This window comes from Saccopteryx leptura, chromosome 4, assembly GCF_036850995.1.
Source record: "Saccopteryx leptura isolate mSacLep1 chromosome 4, mSacLep1_pri_phased_curated, whole genome shotgun sequence".
Taxonomy (NCBI): domain Eukaryota; kingdom Metazoa; phylum Chordata; class Mammalia; order Chiroptera; family Emballonuridae; genus Saccopteryx; species Saccopteryx leptura.
Genome location: NC_089506.1, coordinates 159916046 through 159936549, shown reverse-complemented (window position 1 = coordinate 159936549; position 20504 = coordinate 159916046). Strand labels below are relative to the sequence as shown.

The 20504-nt window shown below is 36.6% G+C and overlaps 1 protein-coding gene and 1 non-coding gene across 15 annotated transcripts in view; one reads left to right on the top strand and one right to left on the bottom strand.

Moving 5' to 3' along the window:
• PAM (peptidylglycine alpha-amidating monooxygenase) overlaps nt 1-20504 on the bottom strand; it is a 337150-nt gene that overhangs the window by 287949 nt on the left and 28697 nt on the right. For 12 of the 14 annotated variants that reach the window (XM_066381912.1, XM_066381917.1, XM_066381920.1 and 9 more), the window contains one exon: nt 8256-8347. The exons of the other annotated variants lie outside the window; for them this stretch is intronic. The gene's annotated coding sequence lies outside the window, so the exon portion shown is untranslated. The remainder of the gene's footprint in view (nt 1-8255; nt 8348-20504) is intronic. 14 annotated transcript variants of the gene reach the window in all.
• Nucleotides 11627-11702, top strand: TRNAV-GAC (transfer RNA valine (anticodon GAC)). Its single transcript has one exon. It is a non-coding gene; the product is annotated as a tRNA-Val (tRNA).

Sequence of the window (20504 nt, the reverse complement as noted above, 5' to 3'; positions counted from 1 at the left end):
ACTACCTCCCCGTTTCCAGCTTCAGAAAAATACAAAAAAAAAATTTTTAAATTAAAAGTCAAAGATATTACAGATGATGGCTTACTAAATACCAAAAACTTATTTCAACATTTTGTGATTCTAATTTTGATTATAATTCCCAGAGGAAGTGCTGGATTAAATTCTACTATTTCTAAAGGAGCCAGTTTTAGATAAGTTCTCATTTTAGTCTCTCAATTAGAACTTTAAAATACCTTTTCCCTAGGACACAAGAAAGAACTTAGAGCGAAAAGTAGAGCATTTGTATGAATCTAAGAATAGATATTGTTGTCATGAAATAAAAGGAAGCGTAAGAGGGGTTAAAGATGCTGCTTGCAGCCTGCGAAGACCAACAGAGATGAAAGTGTCTGTCAGCAGGATGTGGGTTATAATGCTTCTGAATGAAATCCTTTTGTGCAAGGGCCCCGCAGAGGGCATCCAGGCGGGACTGTGTGTGTTTGGATTTAAATTAATCAAGTCAGATCCACAATGCTACGATTTCTTCAGTTTAACTGGGTAAGGCACATGTACTGACAGTTCCCAAATGATGTCAATAGCTTCTAAAAGGTCAAATGCAGTAAAGCACAGCAAATGTCCTAGGTAAAAAGCACCAGGAAATTCTCCTTCTATAATCTTCTGGGTGTGATTTATCATGCAGTGGATTATCCCGTTTTAATCAACTGCCCTGGTTTTCTTCTTTTCATTTTTCCCAAAAAGTTAAAACATATTATACATTTTACCGATATACATTATATACATTATTATAAGACTGTCTGTTTTATTCTACAGTAGGCCTAGCTAAAAACAATATAAATTGTCCAGCTGCGGTGCCAGGTTTTGCACTGGGGGTGGGTGATGAGATGGAAAGGCATGGAGGTGGAACTATTCTAGTCCATAGGGGCCAAGTACAAGCAAAGCATTATTAACACAAACTCGCAAAAAGAAAGCGATTGCTATAATAAATGCTATTGTCAAGTGACAGATACTCAGAAAATAGCATGTATATTAAAAAGGAAGAACCCAAACCAGGTGGAAAATTCCATCTGGGTTCAAAACCATAAATTCTAGGCCTTTTGGAGCTTCTTTAAAATCCCGTGTTTCATTGTTTTTCCCAAGCAGTAAGGGATTAAAAGCATTCTTGTAAAATATTAACCATGTGTGTCTTGGGCACTGAGTCAAAAGGAAAAGGGAAGAAAGATAAGCCAAGGACACTAGAGTATAAAGTGGTCGGACCCGCTCTTCCCTGACAATGCTGGAGAAACAATCAGAGATTCAAAGGAAGTTCTATGCACTCCGCACAGCCCCCTCCCTCCTATTAATGTCCCTGATCTTCAATTATATTGTGGCACGGGTTTTTAGAGTGCAGCATTGGGTCTGTATCCCAGCTCAGCCACCTCCAATTCCTGTGATCCTCGGCAAGCTACTACACCTCCTTGCGCCCTCACTTCTGTCACCTACAGAATTCCTACAGAATTCTGTCAAGCTACTACACCTCCTTGCGCCTCACTTTTGTCACCTACAGAATTAAGGAAATAATAACCACACCTCTGAGACTTGTTGAGCCAGGTGTAATTTTAGGAGTATAGTACTGGACAAACCACACAAGGCCACTGCTCTGAGGGAACCTGAATTCTGGGCTGGGAGATCAAACAAAAAACAATTAAATCAATATAATTTTATATATATGGAAAAGAGTTCTTATTTTTTGTATGTGAAAGAGACAGAGAGAGGGACAGATAGGAACAAACAGACAGGAAGGGAGAGAGATGAGAAGAATCAATTCTTCATTGTGACACCTTAGTTGTTCATTGATTGCTCTCTCATATGTGCCTTGATCCTGGGGCTACAGCAGACCGAGTGACCCCTTGCTCAAGCCAGCAACTCTGGGTTCAAGCTGGTGAGCCTTGCTCGAACCAGATGAGCCCGCGCTCAAGCAGGCGACCTCGGGGTTTCGAACCTGGGTCCTCTGCTCTATCCACTTTGCCACTGACTGGTCAGGCTGGAAAAGAGTTCTGAAGAAACATATAAGATGGTGAGATAAGAAACTGACTAGATGGGAGAATGACTTAATGCAGTTGTCAGAGAGAAACTTCAGTCTCAGAAGAAATGACATTTGAATTAGGAGAAGCAGCAAAATGCATAAAATAAAATGGAGGAGGCTTTCAGACACAGAAATGAGCAAAAACAAAAGTCCAAGGGAGAAATGAACTCAGAATGTGCAAGGAAAATAAAGAAGTCCAGTGTGGCTGAAGGATAGTGAACAGTGAGCAATAAGTTTAGACACTTATTAGACAATTAAGTGAGAGAGCCAAATAATAAATGAATTCATCAATGAAGGTTAGAGGATGACACTGGAAACACACATTTAGGAATCACCTACTTAACACAAATCTCTGCAAAATACTCAACGTAGTGCCTGAGCACTTATGATCATTGATAACCAGTCTTACATTCCCACTTTTCCAAATAACCGAGTTGATATTTGCATCAGGGAGACTGTCAGCAAAATAGAAAGAAGACAGGTAAAGTTAGATTACTCAGAGAGAACAACTATGTTTCATATTGACTGCCAACTCTACAAAATGAAACTCCCAGGCGTTCTGTGTTGAGAAGGATTCTGAGGCCAAATATGAGCCCGTGTAATGATGTATCCCATTACATGCAAATATATAAATGGTGATACATTTCCCAGGCTCTGTAATTAGCAGTTTTTGTTCACTATAAGTTTCATTTAATTTTTTAATATTTGGTAATTATTTTCATAATAAAAATATAAATTAGATACCATTACTATCCCTATTTTATAATTAAGAAATCTGAGGCTCAGAGAGAATAATTTATAATATTTGCCCTAGGTAACCAGCCTTCAAATAGTTAAAATCTGGGTGTCTCTAACTATGAGATTATCATCCTACCCACTGTGTCATGTACATGTAAATTTGCTAAATTACCTCCTTATTTGTATTCCCCTAACTGTACTTCACGGGTCTTTCCTGCTGAGCCTAGTATCTGGTTCCAGTATGGAATGTTATGTACAATTATCAGTCTAATTCTGGCATGTCCTCTGGTTTCTAAATTCACATTACTTTCTGTAGAAAGCATCCAGGCACAACTCTTTTCTGTACTGATTGTTAGTGGAAAACATCCTAGTCCTTAAAATGCCAAATCCTATTTCTTTAGTGATTAGGTAATCTTGTAAAGAGAATCACTTGATTTTAGCAACTGTCATAATTCTGTTGTTTTAGCAATCACCTCCATATTCTTCATCACCTCCCTTATTCTTCAACTGGTAGACCCCCATCTACCTGCACTTAAAAAACATATACATACCGCCTGACCTGTGGTGGCGCAGTGGATAAAGCGTCGACCTGGAAATGCTGAGGTCACCGGTTCAAAACCCTGGGCTTGCCTGGTCAAGGCACATATGGGAGTTGATGCTTCCAGCTCCTCCCCCCTTCTCTCTCTCTGTCGCTCTCTCTCCTCTCTCTCCCTCTCTGTCTCTCTCTCCTCTCTAAAAATGAATAAATAAATTTTAAAAAATTAAAAAAAAAAGATGCCTGAAAAACATATACATACCTAATTTATCCCATTAAGTTCCTGTCATTGTTGTTATTGTTGCCTCATCAACAAAACAGCAGAATCATATACTTTGACTAAAGAATAGGAATTTTTAGGAATTTTGTCCTAAGGAACAGGAACTTCAAGGACTGTGGGGGAGTGAGAAGTAAAAAATCTTGTACAAGTTATAGACTAACCACAACATAGGCAAAAAAGCTAAACTACATTTAACCCTGAATAGCTTTGTCCTAAACCTCCCCACCCCATGATGTTTTTTCCAACCTATTTTCTGTGAGAGGGCTTTATAACAGGAAAAAAATATACCATAAACTACATTGATTTGATTCCAGCAAACTAATCAGAATTTGAATTATTAACAAGAGCCATAGGCAAAAGCAATAATACACTATACCTATCAGTGGTTAGCTTTATTCATGAACCCATGCTGGGTTAAGAAGAAAAATATGAGAAAAAAGCTAACTTCAAAGCATTACTGAGAGATGATTAACTCTTTAGCCACAAATGAGAATCACAAAGTACTTTGATGTGTGAATATTTTTAGTGCCTAAATTTAAAGGAAGGACATCTACCATACAAGTTTAACCATTAAAAAAAAACCCCAATGATACACTTCTTTTGCATCTTGAAAACGGGTAATTACCAGAGGAAATAAACAAAATTGGAACTCAGCCTCAGAAATTAAGCCTTAAATGCAAAGCATATAAACAATATTCTTCCCTCATCATACAGCTCAGTGGCAAAATGCCAGCTCTGATATAATCAGTATAGGAAATATAGTTCTTTACATTTGTCATTTTTTCACAGTTGCCCACTCCGCAAGGTACTGTGGGCATTAATCAAGCTGCATACACATCTTCATCTCAAAAATTTAGCTAAGCTTAACTCGAAGTGTTACTCAATATACAAACCAAGTGGAACATGATCTCAAAGACTACAGTTGTATAAATGCTTGTGCCAGTAGTTAATTTGAAAATAAGCATTGACAATGATCTAAAATGGCTAATTTTGAAGCCCTGAGCAACCTCTATCATTTATAGAGAGTATGCCATGGTCTATTTTCACACAAAAATTGAAAATTATTCAGTATGTATAATAATAATAACTATTATTATTATTATTTATATTATTTATTTTAGCAAGAGAGGGAGGAAGGAGTGAGACAGGAACATCAATCTGTCCTGTATGTGCCCTGACCAGGGATCGAACCAGCAACCTGTGCGTTTCAGGACAAAGCTCTAACCAACCATGCTATCCTGCCAGGGCAAGTATAATTCTTAAAGGTTGTGTAAAAACAGGCCATGGAATGCACTATATAAATTTCCAGAGAAAATAGAAATTATTAAAAAGAAAAGTGAGTGGATTAAAATATGTGATTTTTTTATAACAATGGCCAAAGACATGGGACAGAAAAGGCTGATAACATGTATTTTAAATCTTTTAACATGTAAATATATCAAATATAATATTTGTTAAAATACTTGTATTTACCAATCTGAATATATTTAAATATTCTTAAGACCTAAACACATAATATTATAATTTTCTCTTCTCTCTCCTACCAAACTGACACATCTCTATCAATAACTACTTGGAAAAATATGCAAGGCAATCTCAAAAAAGAATTATTGTACTTCATTATACCAGATGAAAATGCAGATTTTAAAACATATTCTGTCTGACATTCAGCTCTGTATGCTGGTACAGCAGGTCAAAAGCCATTAGCCACCTGCTGAAAATTCATTAGAAAATAAAATGTCCTTCAAAATTATTTTGCATACAGTATCCTCAAAATGAGTGAGGTTCTATTCTAAATGTTTAAAAATGTGAGGCCTCAAAAAGAAATATAATAACTATTCCAAAAATCAATTTTAAATAAGACTTAATGACAGTCATATAATTTAGAACATTCACATTAGATAAAGAAAGCACCATATCTGTTATGAAAGAAGTTAATACATAAAAGAACCAACCAGCTCAACACTATACGGATATTGTTGTCTTCTTTTCCAATAAAAGTAACAAATTCAATATGATTCCTAGGATTCTTAGGACTTTCTCTCTTACCATTCAATAATCTTTTAGTCTATTTTAGTCTATTTAGACTATTTAGCAACAGTGCTTTTCTATCTTTAAGACCTTCTATAAGTGTATTCATGTAGAAAAGAAAAATACCAGCCCCTGTCTTGTCACACATAAAGAATCCACAACTCTGTCTTATTTAACATTTTGACACTTGCTCTGGCTGGTTGGCTGAATGGTAGAGCGTCGGCCTAGTATATGGATGTCCCAGGTTCAATTCCCGGTAAGGGCACACAGGAGAAGCACCTATCTGCTTCTCCATCCCTCTCTTTCTTTCTCTCTTTCTCTTTCTCTCTCTCTCTCTGTCTCTCTCTCTCTCCATCTCTCTCTCTCTCCTCCTCCTCCTTCTCCAGCCATGGCTCAATTGGAGCAAGCTGGCCCCGGGCACTGAGGATAGCTCATGGCCTCGCCTCAGGATAAGGAAAGCTCAGTTGCTCAGCAGCAGAGCAAAGCCCCAATAGGGGAGCATATCGCCCCCTAGTGGGCTTGCTGGGTGAATGCTGGTAAGGGCAAATGTAGGAGTCTGTCTCTCTGCCTTACCTCCTCTTGCTGATTTAAAAAAAACATTTTGACACTTGACAATAAAGCACATGGCTCTCAATCATTATTCTATTAATAGGTTCTATTAGTAAGTATTAGATAACTGGTCACTCAGCACTTTGTAAAACCAGGTACTAAGCTAAGTGCTTAACACGTCTTAATTTAATCCTCTTAACACTTTATGATATAGGTAATAACCTTATTGCCATTTTACAAATAAAATCAAGGTACAAGGAGGTTAAATAACATGCTCACAGTATACAATATACAAACACAAGTGGCTACATTTCAATGAGGAGAGCTTATATTTTCTAGAATGTGAGGTCCCGAATGTGATGGGTAACCAAGGGAAAGAAAATGAAGGAAGCAAAAGTGCAAAGGAGGTCAAACAGAAGGATAGAGACAAATAACTTCTCTTTCATTATTCCCTCTAATCTTATTTGGCTGATTGTGGTGTGCTTAATAAATAAAACGAGATAACAGAATTGTAACCAGGTTTGCGAGAGCAAAGATGATTCCTACATAAACACTAGGAAGCTCACCTTCTCTTGCTTTACTGACAAGATGGATTTCTGCTGTGTGGGAACTACAAATACCCAATCTCACTGCCCAAGTTCTGCGATGACATCTGATAAATAAACACACATTTTGGTACCACGTCCGATTAATGGGCTTGTAGAGGCACAGGTGGGTGTATGCGAGTCCTAGACTACTTGCCCATAAACCTGGGTCTTACATGGATGGAGGACACCGGGGAGACTGACTTCATGGAGTCAGTAGCGTGCCCATACTGTTAGCTCGAGTTTCCAGCTCTACCAGTGTTTCCCCCATTCACTTGATCCAGTCTGAGCTTGTTTGTAAGAAATCTTAAACTGGTTCCCAATATAAAAGCCCAGTGTCCGCTCCAGGGGCTCTTACCTAAAATCCATAATCAGATCATGAGGGGGGATGGGTTGTGTTGATGCCAGTGGGTATTTGGATTTTCTTTGATTATTTAATAAAAAATATTTCTCCTTTAAACACAGTATTGTAGGCCTCTAAGTCTTTAAATATAAATGAAGCAAAATAACACTTGGTTAATAAAATATGAATTCAAACAAAATGCTCCTGTCAAAATGGAGATTCTAAAATATTTCAGGGAAAAAATTCACAAAACCCTCTGATAATAAGGTTGGAAAAAAGTTCCTTTTCCACACCCAAAACAAAGGAAATTGAATCCCTGCTTTAACTAGAGACTCACCTTTTTCACCATAATCTTTAGCATTTGGTTTTTCTTCTCAGAGCAGCTAAGATTTCTTTGTTTGTTAAAAGGGTAGCCATTAAGAAAATCACTTAGTTAATAAACACAGAAATTAGCTAGCAAGTCTGATACAAAACAGATAGTAACAACACTATCAACAATCTGTACACACAAATTAAGGTAGTAAAGAGTTGCTCTGATAAGAACTTTTATTTTTATTTATTTATTTATTTATTTTGTATTTTTCTGAAGCTGGAAACAGGGAGGCAGTCAGACAGACTCCCGCATGCGCCCGACCGGGATCCACCTGGCATGCCCACCAGGGGGCGATGCTCTGCCCATCTGGGGCGTCGCTCTGTTGCGACCAGAGCCACTCCAGCACCTGGGGCAGAGGCCAAGGAGCCATCCCCAGCGCCCCGGCCATCTTTTGCTCCAATGGAGCCTCGGCTGCGGGAGGGGAAGAGAGAGACAGAGAGGAAGGAGAAGGGGAGGGGTGGAGAAGCAGATGGGCGCCTCTCCTGTGTGCCCTGGCCAGGAATCGAACCCGGGACTTCCGCACGCCAGACCGACGCTCTACTACTGAGCCAACCGGCCAGGGCCTGATAAGAACTTTTAAACTGTTCCTGGTACTTAAAATCTCCGCATCACTAGTATTAGGGTAGACAACAGTTCTAAATTTTTCTTCTTTCACTTGGTTCCCACAAAGATCTCAAAAACAACTTTTGAGTTTTATCTAAGGATGTGCAGAGATAGTGGCAGAAAGAGGAAACAGAAAAAGGATCAGGCAAGGGTAACTCACCTGCCTTTCCAACCACTTCTCTGTATCTTTTTATTCATCACTGTTTGGAGGAACCATCGAACACTTGCTCAATTTTAAAAAAGCCTCATAACCTAAGTAAACAATACAATAGAAATAGGATTTCTTAATACTATGAAAAATGATGACAGATTTTGAAGTACATGGTTATCAAGCAAAAAATTAATATCAGAATTTTCGGTTACATTTTGAATGTTTAACATATATATTTTTACAGCCAAATCTTTAATTTATATAATTTTTTGATGAGGAATAACATAATCAAATAACTTTACATTTCACATTTAAACAAAGTATCTTAAGTTTTCTACAAAATTTTATTTTTCCTAGAAGATTTTATTTAAAAATCATACAGGCTCTTGGCCAGTTTGCTCAGTGGCTAGAGCATCAGCCCAGCATATGAACATCCTGGATTTGATGCCGTCAGAACACACATGAGAAGCAACCATCTCCCCTGCCTCTCCTTTCTTTCCCTCTTTCCCTTTCACAGCCAGTGGCTTGATTGGTCTGAGCATTGGCCCCAGGCACTGAGCATAGCTTGACTGATTCAAGCATCGGCTCCAGATGGGGTTGCCGGGTGGATCCCAGTTGGGGTACATGCAGGAAGGAGTCAGTCTGTCTCCCCTCCTCTCACTTAAAAAAATCATACAGATTAACCCTTTGAGTAGTACAAATGTTCATGTATGTCCTTGTGCCTCCTGACCATCCAGAGTACGATCGATTTCTTTTAAAAATGTGTAAGGCAACATTAAAAAAGGCAAATGTATGTTCTTCTTGTTTCCATAAATTGGTTATCAAACAAACATGATTTTAAGTTAATAAAACTGTAATTGGAACTAATATTTTTTGAAAAAAACTTACTCCCAGGGGTCAGCAAACATGAAAAAAACTCACTACTCAAAGAGTAAGAAGAATCTTCTAATTTGATAATACTAATAACTTCTGTCTATTGCTGCTAATTCATTCCAGGAAAATCCTTTCCACCTGCTGAAATCATGCCTTTGCTCTGCTCCAGGTTGACGCCATCCTGGCCTTCACTGAGAATGATGTCCTGACCCCTCCCCATCTTAGTGAGATCCAGTCATCATGGTCAGTGCTCTATTACACTGATCTTCAGTATAACAGAAATGCAAGATAGCCAGTAACAGTAATTTATGTTTCAATAATCATTTACAAAACAGATTCTCAATTGGTAGCTGGTGAAGAATAAATAAACCACTTCAAGCACATTATAAATTCAAAAGTATTAAATAAGTAATGAATTTTATTTAAAATTCACCACCAAAGAACACAATGGGTAGATTTGTTCAATGAATTTTTAAAAATAAAGAAACGTAGACTGACCAGGCAGTGGCGCAGTGGATAGAGAGTCAGACTGGGACGCGGAGGACCCAGGTTCTAAACCCTGAGGTTGCCAGCTTGAGCACGGGCTCATCTGGTTTGAGCACAGCTCACCAGCTTGAGCCCAAAGTCACTGGCTTGAGCAAGGGGTCACTCAGTCTGCTGTAGCCCCCTGGTCAAGGCACATATGAGAAAGCAATCAATGAACAACTAAGGTGCTGCAACGAAGAACTGATGCTTCTCATCTCATTCCCTTCCGGTCTGTCTGTCCCTAGCTGTCCCTTTCTTTTGTATCTCTCTGTCTCTATCACAAAAAAAGAGAGAAAGAAAGAAATGGACATTTAATTTGTTAAACCAGAAATTCTTAGATAAATATAAAACAATATATTCAATATGTTTCACATATTGCTGATTTAAAACTTTTTAATTTTAAATGTAAGAATAACATGTTTTAACTTTAATAACTTTACAAAACTGATAAATTAGTTATGTACATAAAAACCTAGGATAAAAGTGTTGGCTATAATTATATTTAATGTTCTCAAAGTTCTTTTAAAAATCTTTTCCTAGTTCCATTTTTTAAATGAGAAAGTATATTACCATATCATTGTTGAACTTTAAAATAAAACCAGTACTTTCCATACTTATTATACTTAGGTATATCAATATTTAGGTATATAATATACTTAAAATACTGAAGTTAACTAACAGCTGTTATAATTAAAGTTTCCAATAGTTTCAAAAATTATTAAATTTCCATTTATAAAGAGTTTTGATGTAAACATTAAAAACAGAAATTCCTGCCCTGGCTGGTTGGTTCAGCGGTAGAGCATTGGCCTGGCATGTGGAAGTTCCAGGTTCAATTCCCAGCCAGGACACACAGGACAAGCGCCCATCTGCTTCTCCACCCTTCCCCCTCTCCTTCCTTTCTATCTCTCTCTTTTCCTACCACAGCCAAGGCTCCACTGGAGCAAAGTTGTCAAGCAGTGAAAAAATGAGTGACCATGTATCAAGTTTTTGACAACTTAAAGAAACTGCATACCAAGTGTCCCTAATGAAACCAAAGAGAATTCAACAGTCAATCGCTTGATAAATAAAGAAAAAGGCTTGTACAATTGCCAAGTGTTCTTTATGCAAATATGTATATTCATCTCCCAGAACTTGGTATTTGTTTTGAAAGTAATCTTATAGCCTGACCAGGCAGTGGTGCAGTGGCTAGAGCATCAATTGGGACACAGAGGACCCAGGTTCGAAACCCAGAGGTCACCGGCTTGAGCATGGGTCATTCGGCTTGAATGTAGGCTCACCAGCTTGAGCACAAGGTCACTGGCTTGAGCATGGGATCACAGACATGACCCCAAGGTCACTGGTTTGAAGCCAAAGGTCACTGGTTTGAGCAAGGGGTCACTCACACTACTGTAGCCCCCCGGTCAAGGCACAGATGAGAAAGCAATCCATGAACAACTAAGATGCCGCAGCAAAAAATTGATGCTTTTTTATCTCTCTCCCTTCCTGTCTGTCCTTATCTGTCCCTCTCTCTGTGTCTGTCACACACACACAAAAAAGAAAGTAACCATATAGTCTTGTCAGATGCTCCTTATCATGACTGGATTGGAGAGCAGTTTGACTATAAATATTTCATATACTCTTAATATTTTTCTCAATATTATGATTTTGGCATTATTTTTATCACTCCTATTCCCTCCAACATATACATAAAACCACATATACACAAACATCAATGTTAAGCTTCATATATCTGAAGTGAGTTTCCTAAATTCCATTCATACCATGTTTAAATATAAATGATATTCCCAAAATAAAATGGTTATTTCTATTCATAGAAAAAACAATTGAAGAGTTAATCAAACACTCTGCTGTAAGAAACACAATTCTACTCAATAGTCAATTTATTGTCTTCCTTATTAGTAGGGGTACAACTTCTCTCAATGTTTGTATACTATCCCACTAAAAATGACAATTGCTATTGTGTTTCAAAAATACTTGGAGCAGCCCTGGCCAGTTGGCTCAGTGGTAGAGTGTCAGCCTGACGTGCAGAAGTCCCGGGTTCGATTCCCGGCCAGGGCACATAGGAGAAGCGCCCATCTGCTTCTCCACCCCTCCTCCTCTCCTTCCTCTCTGTCTCTCTCTTCCCCTCCCGCAGCCGAGGCTCCATTGGAGCAAAGATGGCCCGGGCGCTGGGGATGGCTCCCTGGCCTCTGCCCCAGGCGCTAGAGTGGCTCTGGTCGCAACAGAGCGACGCCCCCTGGTGGGCAGAGTGTCGCCCCCTGGTGGGCGTGCCAGGTGGATCCCGGTCGGGCGCATGCGGGAGTCTGACTGTCTCTCCCCGTTTCCAGCTTCAGAAAAATACAGAAAAAAAAAAAGAAACTTGGAGCAGACCCAAATGAAAATGTTCTTTAAGCAATACTATCCTTCAAGAAACACCTACCATGTTATAAATAAAACCCTACAAACAAGCTATTTGAAGTTATCTGGAGATATATATACATACTGCTCACAAAAATTAGGGGGTATTTTGTTGCTTCATATTCATTTTGAAATAGCCCCTAATTTTTGCAAGCAGTTATATATATGTAAAATAAGACTGAATGTTTTACAGCTAAGTAACAGTAAATTTTTCTCACCTAGTGTGGAAGAAAGGAAATTTACCATATCTATCTTACATTCAGAAACAAACCCCATATGAAGTTAAGCAATCTACCCAAAAGGTTTTTTGTGTTTTATTTTATTATTTTCCTTGGCAACATCTGGCAAAACATTGAATAGAAAAATCCACTGGAGAAAAAATATAGCAGGTCCTTGAATAAAGTCGCTTTCTTATAATGTTGGTAAGAAAAAAAAATAGATTCCCAGCCAAGGCAACCGTCTGGGTAGTATGTACATGTTCTCCCCACGCCTGCTCGGGTTTTCTCTGGGTCTTCTGCTTTCCTCCCACATCAGAGACATGCACGTTAGGGGAACTGGAGAGTCTACCCTGTCCCAGCCTGACTGAGTGCGGCTGTGGCTGTGAATGCACCCTGTGATGGAAGGGTGTCCTGTGTCTAGGATGAGTGTCTGCCTTCTGCCCTGTGCTTCCAGGAGAGGCTTTAACCACCTGCAACCCTGAACTGGAAAAAACAGGTTGATAAAGAATTGTCTTATTTTTATTCACCTTTCTTAAATATACATGTAACTCACATTTATTTCAATGTTTAATATTAGAAAGGTTTGGGGTCTTTATTTAGACCTTAGGTGATGTTTTTGTGACCAGAAATATGCCACAGGATATATCAATTAGCCTATGGCAAAACTGGATTTTTGAAGTATTGTTTCACTTAGAGCCACAGTTTTCAAGATCTAGTGACAACAGTGAGTGAGTACTTACTGTAGGTGCACAAGAAACAACACAACCAGGTTAATATGTTAACACAGAAATCAGTCTTCCAAACAGAAAAGAGGAACACATCAGAATAACCATGACATGTATAAATACATATGCTCAACAATCATATAAAAAATGCTCAAGTCACCAATGCAAATTAAATGATTAGGAGTCTTCACTTCTACAATGAGCTTTCAAAAATAGAAATCTAATTCTAGGAGGGGCAATGGGTGTTCTCATATAAACTGTTATCTGTTATAGAAATATAAAACTGCAGTCTTACTGAAGAACAACTTGGCACATTATCTATTAAATGCTTTTTAAATGTTTATACCCTTTTACTTGCTTTTATTTCTGGGGATATATTTTAAGAAAATAAATACAGATACGCGTAAGATTAATCTAAAAGTATTTTCATCATAGAGCCATTTATAAAACCCAAAAAAAAAAATCTAAAATTTCAATAACAGAGGTTGGTACAGGCAGAAGCATAAAATAAAAGGCAATGCAGCTACTTAGAAAGCAGCTGTAAAAACAGTATTTAGTGACATGAGAAAATGTTCATTATTTACTGCTCAATGAAAAAAATCACAGGCTGTAAAATAGAATGATCATTACGATCCAAACTTTATGTATCCCTGTTTTGTATTTGTTTGTTCATATATGGATAGACAAAACAGTAGAATTTGCAATATGCAAACAAATGATACCAGTGTTAATCTCTGAGTAGTACAATAATGAGTAATTTTTAAAATACTGTTATTTTTGTGCTTTTTTTTAGCAGTTGTCAATATTCCACAATGAACAAATGTAACTCAAAAAACAATGCAGGGAAAGTATAATTACTCAGGAAAATAAATGTGTAACTTCTCATACAGTTGATACTCAGTTTCTGATAACTAAAATAACATTGCTCAGAATAATAAAAATAATATCCTTATAACAGACTAAAATTGACTATTTGCCCACAGAAACGAAGAGAGTGGCATCACTTTACCACCTGGCAAAATCAGCCATATGAAGCAGCATTATATAACCTAATATTATACAATTTAAGAGGTTTCCCACCCCTTCACTTAGATCTATTCTAAAATTTACATGGAACCATAAAAGCAACTCTGAGAAAGAAGTAAAGTTGAAAGTATCACACTACGTGATATCAAACTATACTACAAAGCTATAACAATCAAAACATCAAGGTATAGGCATAAAAACAAACACTACTATATGATAGCTCAATGGAACAAAATAGAGAACCCAGAAATAACTCATATCTATAGGGTCAACTAATTTATGATGAAGAAGGCAAAGATATACAATGGGGTGAAGACAGTTTCTTTAATAAATGCTGTTGGTAAAACTAGACATACACATGCAAAAGAATAAAACCGGTTCACTTTCTCACTTGATACACAAGAATAAGTCCAAATTGGATTAAAGACTTAAATTGGATTAAGACCTAAAACTATGAAACTCCTAGAAGAAAACATAGGCAGTAAAGAGTTTGACATCATTCTTAGTAATATTTGTTTGGATATGTCCCCTTGGGCAAAGGAAACAAAAGAAAAATAAACAAATGGGACTATATCAAACCAAAGTTTTTGCACAGCAAAGGAAACCATCAACAAAACCAAAAGACAATTTACTGAACGGTAGAAAGTATTTGCCAATAATACATCAGATAAAGGGTTAATATCCAAAATATATAAGGGACTCATACAACTTAACACTAAAAAACATTTTTTTTTATTAAAAAATGCACAGAGGAACTGAATAGACATTTCTCTAAAGAAGACATACAGATGGCCAATAGACATATGAAAAGATGTTCAACATCATTAATCATCAAGGAAATGCAAATTAAAACTATAATGAGATCACCTCACACTTGTCAGAACAGCTATCATCAATAAATCAACAAGTACTGGTGAAGATGTGGAGAAAATGGAACCCTCATTCACTGTTGATGTGACTGTTAATTGGTGCAGCCACTATGAAAAACAGTATGAAGGTAGGTACCTCAAAAAAATTAAAAATAGAACTACCATATGACTCAGCAACCCCACTTCTGGGTACTTATCTGAAGAAATCCAAAATAATAGTTTGAAAAGACATACCATACGTACCCCCATGTTTATTGTGGCATATATACAATAGCTAATATATAGAAGCAAATTAATTGTCTATCAATAAGTGAATAAAAATGTGATACGTATATACAATGAAATATTACTCAACCATAAAAGAATGAAGTTGTGTCATTTATGACAACATGAATGGACTTAACGGGATCACGCTAAGTAAATAAGTCAGACAGAAAAACGATAAAACCATATGATTTAACTTTTATGTGGAATCTAAAAAATAAATAAAATAAAACAGAAACAAAGTCATAGTTACAGAGGATATGTTGATGGTTGCCAGAGGAGAGGGAGGTTGGGAGCACAGGTGAAAAAAGGGAAAGGATTAAAAGGTACAAATTGCCAGTTATAAGAATATTAATTGGTGTGTAAAGTACAGCATAGGGAAGATAGTAATATTTTAATAACGATGTATGGTGTCAGATAGGTACTAGAATTATGGGGATGATCACTTTTTAAGTTATTAAATTTCTAATCAGTATGTTATATAACTAAAACTAATACATTATATGTTAACTGTAATTTGAAAATTTTTAAATATTTTTAAAAAAGAATCAGACTTACATGAAGCTACTGTTATAGTAAAATAAGCACCAAAATGGCCACAACCCACTGTGATCTTTCTGATTCTATAAAATAAGGATAATAGCTCCATTAATCCTAAAGACAGTCTTTCAGACAAATAACTGTCTGATTATTATTTCTCAAAATAATATTAGCATTGTTTTATAAGTAAGATATATTAGTTTCCATTATCTAGTATACAATACATTGCATTTTGATTGTTTATTTATTTATTTTTTTAGGGAGACAGAAATACTCACACACAGATTTGTTGTTCCTCTTATGCATTCATTGGTTGATTCTTGTATGTGTCCTGACTGGGGACTGAACCTGCAACCTTGGTATTTCAGGAGGGCACTCTGACTAACTGAGCTACAAGACCAGGGTATTTGTATTTCAAAGGTTTTATTTTTGGCCCTGACCAGGACGCTCAGTAAATAGTGTCAACCTGGTAGGTCAGAGTTCATGGGCTTTAGGGAACCTACGAGAAGCAAACAATGAGAACAAAACTATTAATAAATGGGACAACTAAGTGAAATAAGAGTTGATGCTTCTGTTTCTCTCCCTTCCCCTCTCTCTCTCAAAATAAATGGAAAAACAATTTTTAAAAGGTTGTATTTTCTACCTGTTCTCTGAGTCATTTAGGTAGGCTTAACAAGTTACAGTTAAGGTTATTATAATATTTTGTACATGAAGCTGTGACAATTTTCTGAATTAACAAATTTCAATCAACAAATATTGAGCATCTTCTATGTTCTAGAATTATGTCAAGTACTGAAAGAAAATATTTTTAAGTATGGACAAATTATTCCCAAGACCTATACAAGAACAATATTTTCCCAAAATTTAGTCTAATGATGACTACTGAATATTTATGAATATGAACAATTGGCTAACCCTTATATTTATCTTCTTGGCTTGTTCTCTAACTGGAAGTATTTTGTTACTTTATAATACCATTTCACTAAGTTTTGTTTTTATATTGTAGTAAAACATACAGAACATACAACTTATCTTTTTAACCACATTTAGATATACAATTCAGTTGCATTAAATATCTTTGCATTGTTGTGCAACCTCACCTTCATCCATCTCCAGAACTTTTTCATCTTCTCAAATTTCATCTTCCTAAACATTATTCGCCATTCTCTACCCCTATGTACCCAACCCTTGGCAATCACCAATCTATTTCTATACCTATGAATGTGACCAATTTAAGTACCTCATGTTAGTAAAATCAAACAATATTTGCCCTTTTGTGTCTGGCTTATTTCACTTAGCATAATATCCTCAGAATTCATCGATGTTGTAGCATGTGTCAGAATTTCATTCCTTTTTATTACTGAGTGATACTTCATTGGATGTGTATACCATACTTTATCCATTCACCCATTGATGGACATAAGGGTTATTTCTAGCTTTTGACTATTGTGAAAAACACTACTATTAACATTGGCATATATTTATTCAAGTTTTTGTTTTCAAATATTTTGAAAATATACTAGAAGTGAAATTGTTGTATAAGTTTTTCTCTTAAAAATTCCAATTTTCATTTGTATTTATCTAATAGCTAGTGAAGTTGAGAATTTTTTGATATCTCTGTTAGCCATTTATATGTCTTCTTGGGAGAAATGTCTGTTCAGGTCTTTTGCCTACTATGGAAAACAGTAGGGAGTTTCCTCAAAAAGTTAACAGAGTTAACCATATGACCTAGCAACCCCTCTTCTGGTTGTCTACCTCCCAAAATTTGAAAAAAATTCATTCATTACAACATTATTCACAGTAGCAAGACATGGAAACAGCAGAAGTGTCCTTCAATGGGTACATATATTTAATGGAATATTATTCAGTTGTTAAGAAAAGATAGCCTGACCTGTGGTGGCGCAGTGGATAAAGCGTCGACCTGGAAATGCTGAGGTCGCCGGTTCGAAACCCTGGGCTTGCCTGGTCAAGGCACATATGGGAGTTGATGCTTCCAGCTCGTCCCCCTTCTCTCTATCTGTCTCTCTCTCTCTCTCTCTCTGTCTCTCCCTCTCCTCTCTAAAATGAATAAATAAATAAAAAAATTAAAAAAAAAAAAAAAGAAAAGATAAAATACTGTCATTTGCAACAACATGGATGGACTTTGAAAAATCATGCTAAGTGAAGTAAGAGAAAAAGTTTAGAACCAAATTATTTCATTCCTATGTGGGATATAAAACAAAAAGCAACAAATAAACAAGAAAAACAAATAAACAAAAACTAATAGACACAAACAATAGTATGGTAGTTACCAGAGGGAAGGGGGATGAGGGAGCAGCAAAGGGTTAAATATATGGTGACAAAGGATGATTCAACTTTGGGTAGTAAACACACAATGCAATATGCAGATCATGTAACACAGAAATGTGCACTTCAAACCTACATAATCTTATCTTATTAACCAGTGTCACCTCAATAAATTTAATTTAAAAATTCCAACTTTCAATAAATATGCCTTTTGATTAAAAAATCATTATCATCAAATTCAGTCTCTAGACTGATTTAACAGCAAACAGCTACTGTATTCCCTTTCATTGTATGCTTTAAAAACAAAGTTAAAATAGCCTGACCAGGCGGTGGCACAGTGGATAGAGCATCGGATTGGGATATGGAGGACCCAGGTCAAAACCCCGAGCTCGCCGGCTTGAGCAAGGGCTCATCTGGTTTGAGCAAGGCTCACCAGCTTGAGCCCAAGGTTGCTGGCTCGAGTAAGGGGTCACTCCATCTGCTGTAGCCCCCCGGTCAAGGCACATACCACAAAGCAATCAATGAACAACTCAAATCAAGTGCCGCAACGAAGAACTGATGCTTCTCATCTCTCTCCCTTCCTGTCTGTCTGTCCTTATCAGTCCCTCTCTCTGACTCTCTCTGTCTCTGTAACAAAAAAAAAAGTTAAAATAAAAGTACTTTTCATACTTATGATTTAAAGGTATGTCCCCCAATAATGCCAGAGTTAGCCAACTTTTCTCTAGGAAAGTGCACCTCTCTTTGGTAATGTCATCTATAAATAATATTCCCGTTTTCTCACACCTTCTAGCCATTGCCCTTGAGTGTCAACCATCAGAGCACTTAACCACCAAACCATTCTGTTCTTGTAGCTGATACATTTCCCTCCAACTATTAACACCCTCTTATCTCCCACTTCTAGATAACACACACGTATTTTAATAATGACACGGCAGCACTGTAACTTTGCTGTTAAACTCATAGTTACTAAAGAGGAAGAATTCCAGCCAAATGGAATAAGAACAAAGTAATATGTTTCAAATAAAATTATAACTCTCCCCCAACACAAAAAGTCAGATATAATACAGCTGACATGTAATACAGATATTACCATTTCTGTAATTAGTTTACTCAGTGGTATTACAAAAGGATACCACTGTATTTAAAAAAATTAATAGTGAGAACTCTACTCATATTAATATGTGAGTTTTTAATTATGTACATTTAAGCAAGGCATTTCAGTGCTGTTGTTGGTGGAAATATAATCTAGAGGCACAGAGTCACCATTCTGAATTCCTAACTATGAATTACTGACCATTTGAGAAGAGAAATGTAGTTTCTATCAAAAAGAAATAGTTATTATGCCTTGCATACAATCCATAACTTTAAGACACCAGTGGCATGATAAAGTTATTAAAGTCTTCTTAAAAAGTAAAGACCATAATAATTCACTGCCATCTTTATCAAAGCTGGTGAGTTATGGAGTATATAAAGAATAATTACCCCTCAAGTAAAGTATGTGGGCAGGTTCTTATTATGAATTTTTATTTTCAATACATAAATTGTCACACTTTGTTAACAAACAATTGAAAGGCTGAATTATATGGTCAAATTATAATAGAAAATTACTTCATTAACTGTTCATTTTTCAGCCAAATATATGATTTCTGTTATTAAGGTCCAGTGATTAGTACTGAAGTTAATTGGAGCTGGGGAAGTACAAATTAACTGAAATAGAACGTTCCTCAGATATTTTTTACAATGAGGAAGAGCAAAAAATGTTTCACTAATGTGAAACAATTTTTTTCTTAAATCTAAAGCTAATTAATCAATTTTGCTAACTCTATCAACAATGACAGTAACACCCTTGAAATATCTGTAATATATGTATCATTTTTAAAAATCCCAACTCAATGCTCTTACTATACATGACTTGGAGAACTCCAATTCCTTATATGGAAAGCTATAAATAAATATTAGAAATACCCAAGGTTTCTTGAGAATATCAAACGTTAGTTTTTATCTCTGTGAAGCCAGGTATATTTCTATTTATTCACCAAGAAATCCACCTTGAAAAAAGTTACTGGCCTGCAAAAGTATCATGAAATATGGATTTCCCTGCTGAGGGTTACACAAAAGTTCCCTTCTAGGAGAAAAGCTGATCAAAGTCTTGTCCAGGCTGAGTTTAAGCACTGGGACCATACAGTGGAGTACTTTCAATACCTTTTACTGAGCATAGAAAATTTGTCCCAACCATGGGTCACTCCCAGGACACAAGAACTCCAAGTAGAACAGTATAGCATTAGCTATATTTAGAACCTGCCTGGAAATTTGCCCAAGTCACAAGAGCTCTGTGGGTCTATAACAGGCTCTAGACATACAAATACCCAGGACTACATCTATTCCTCATCTGCCAGCTCCCCACCACAACTGAAATAGGTTGGAAAAGATGGACTGCAACACTGTTTTGAGGAGGCTGAGCAAAATGCTAAAGATGAAGCATTTCTCCCTGGCCTTTACACCTGTGTAATGATTTCTAAACTAAGGGAAGATGTG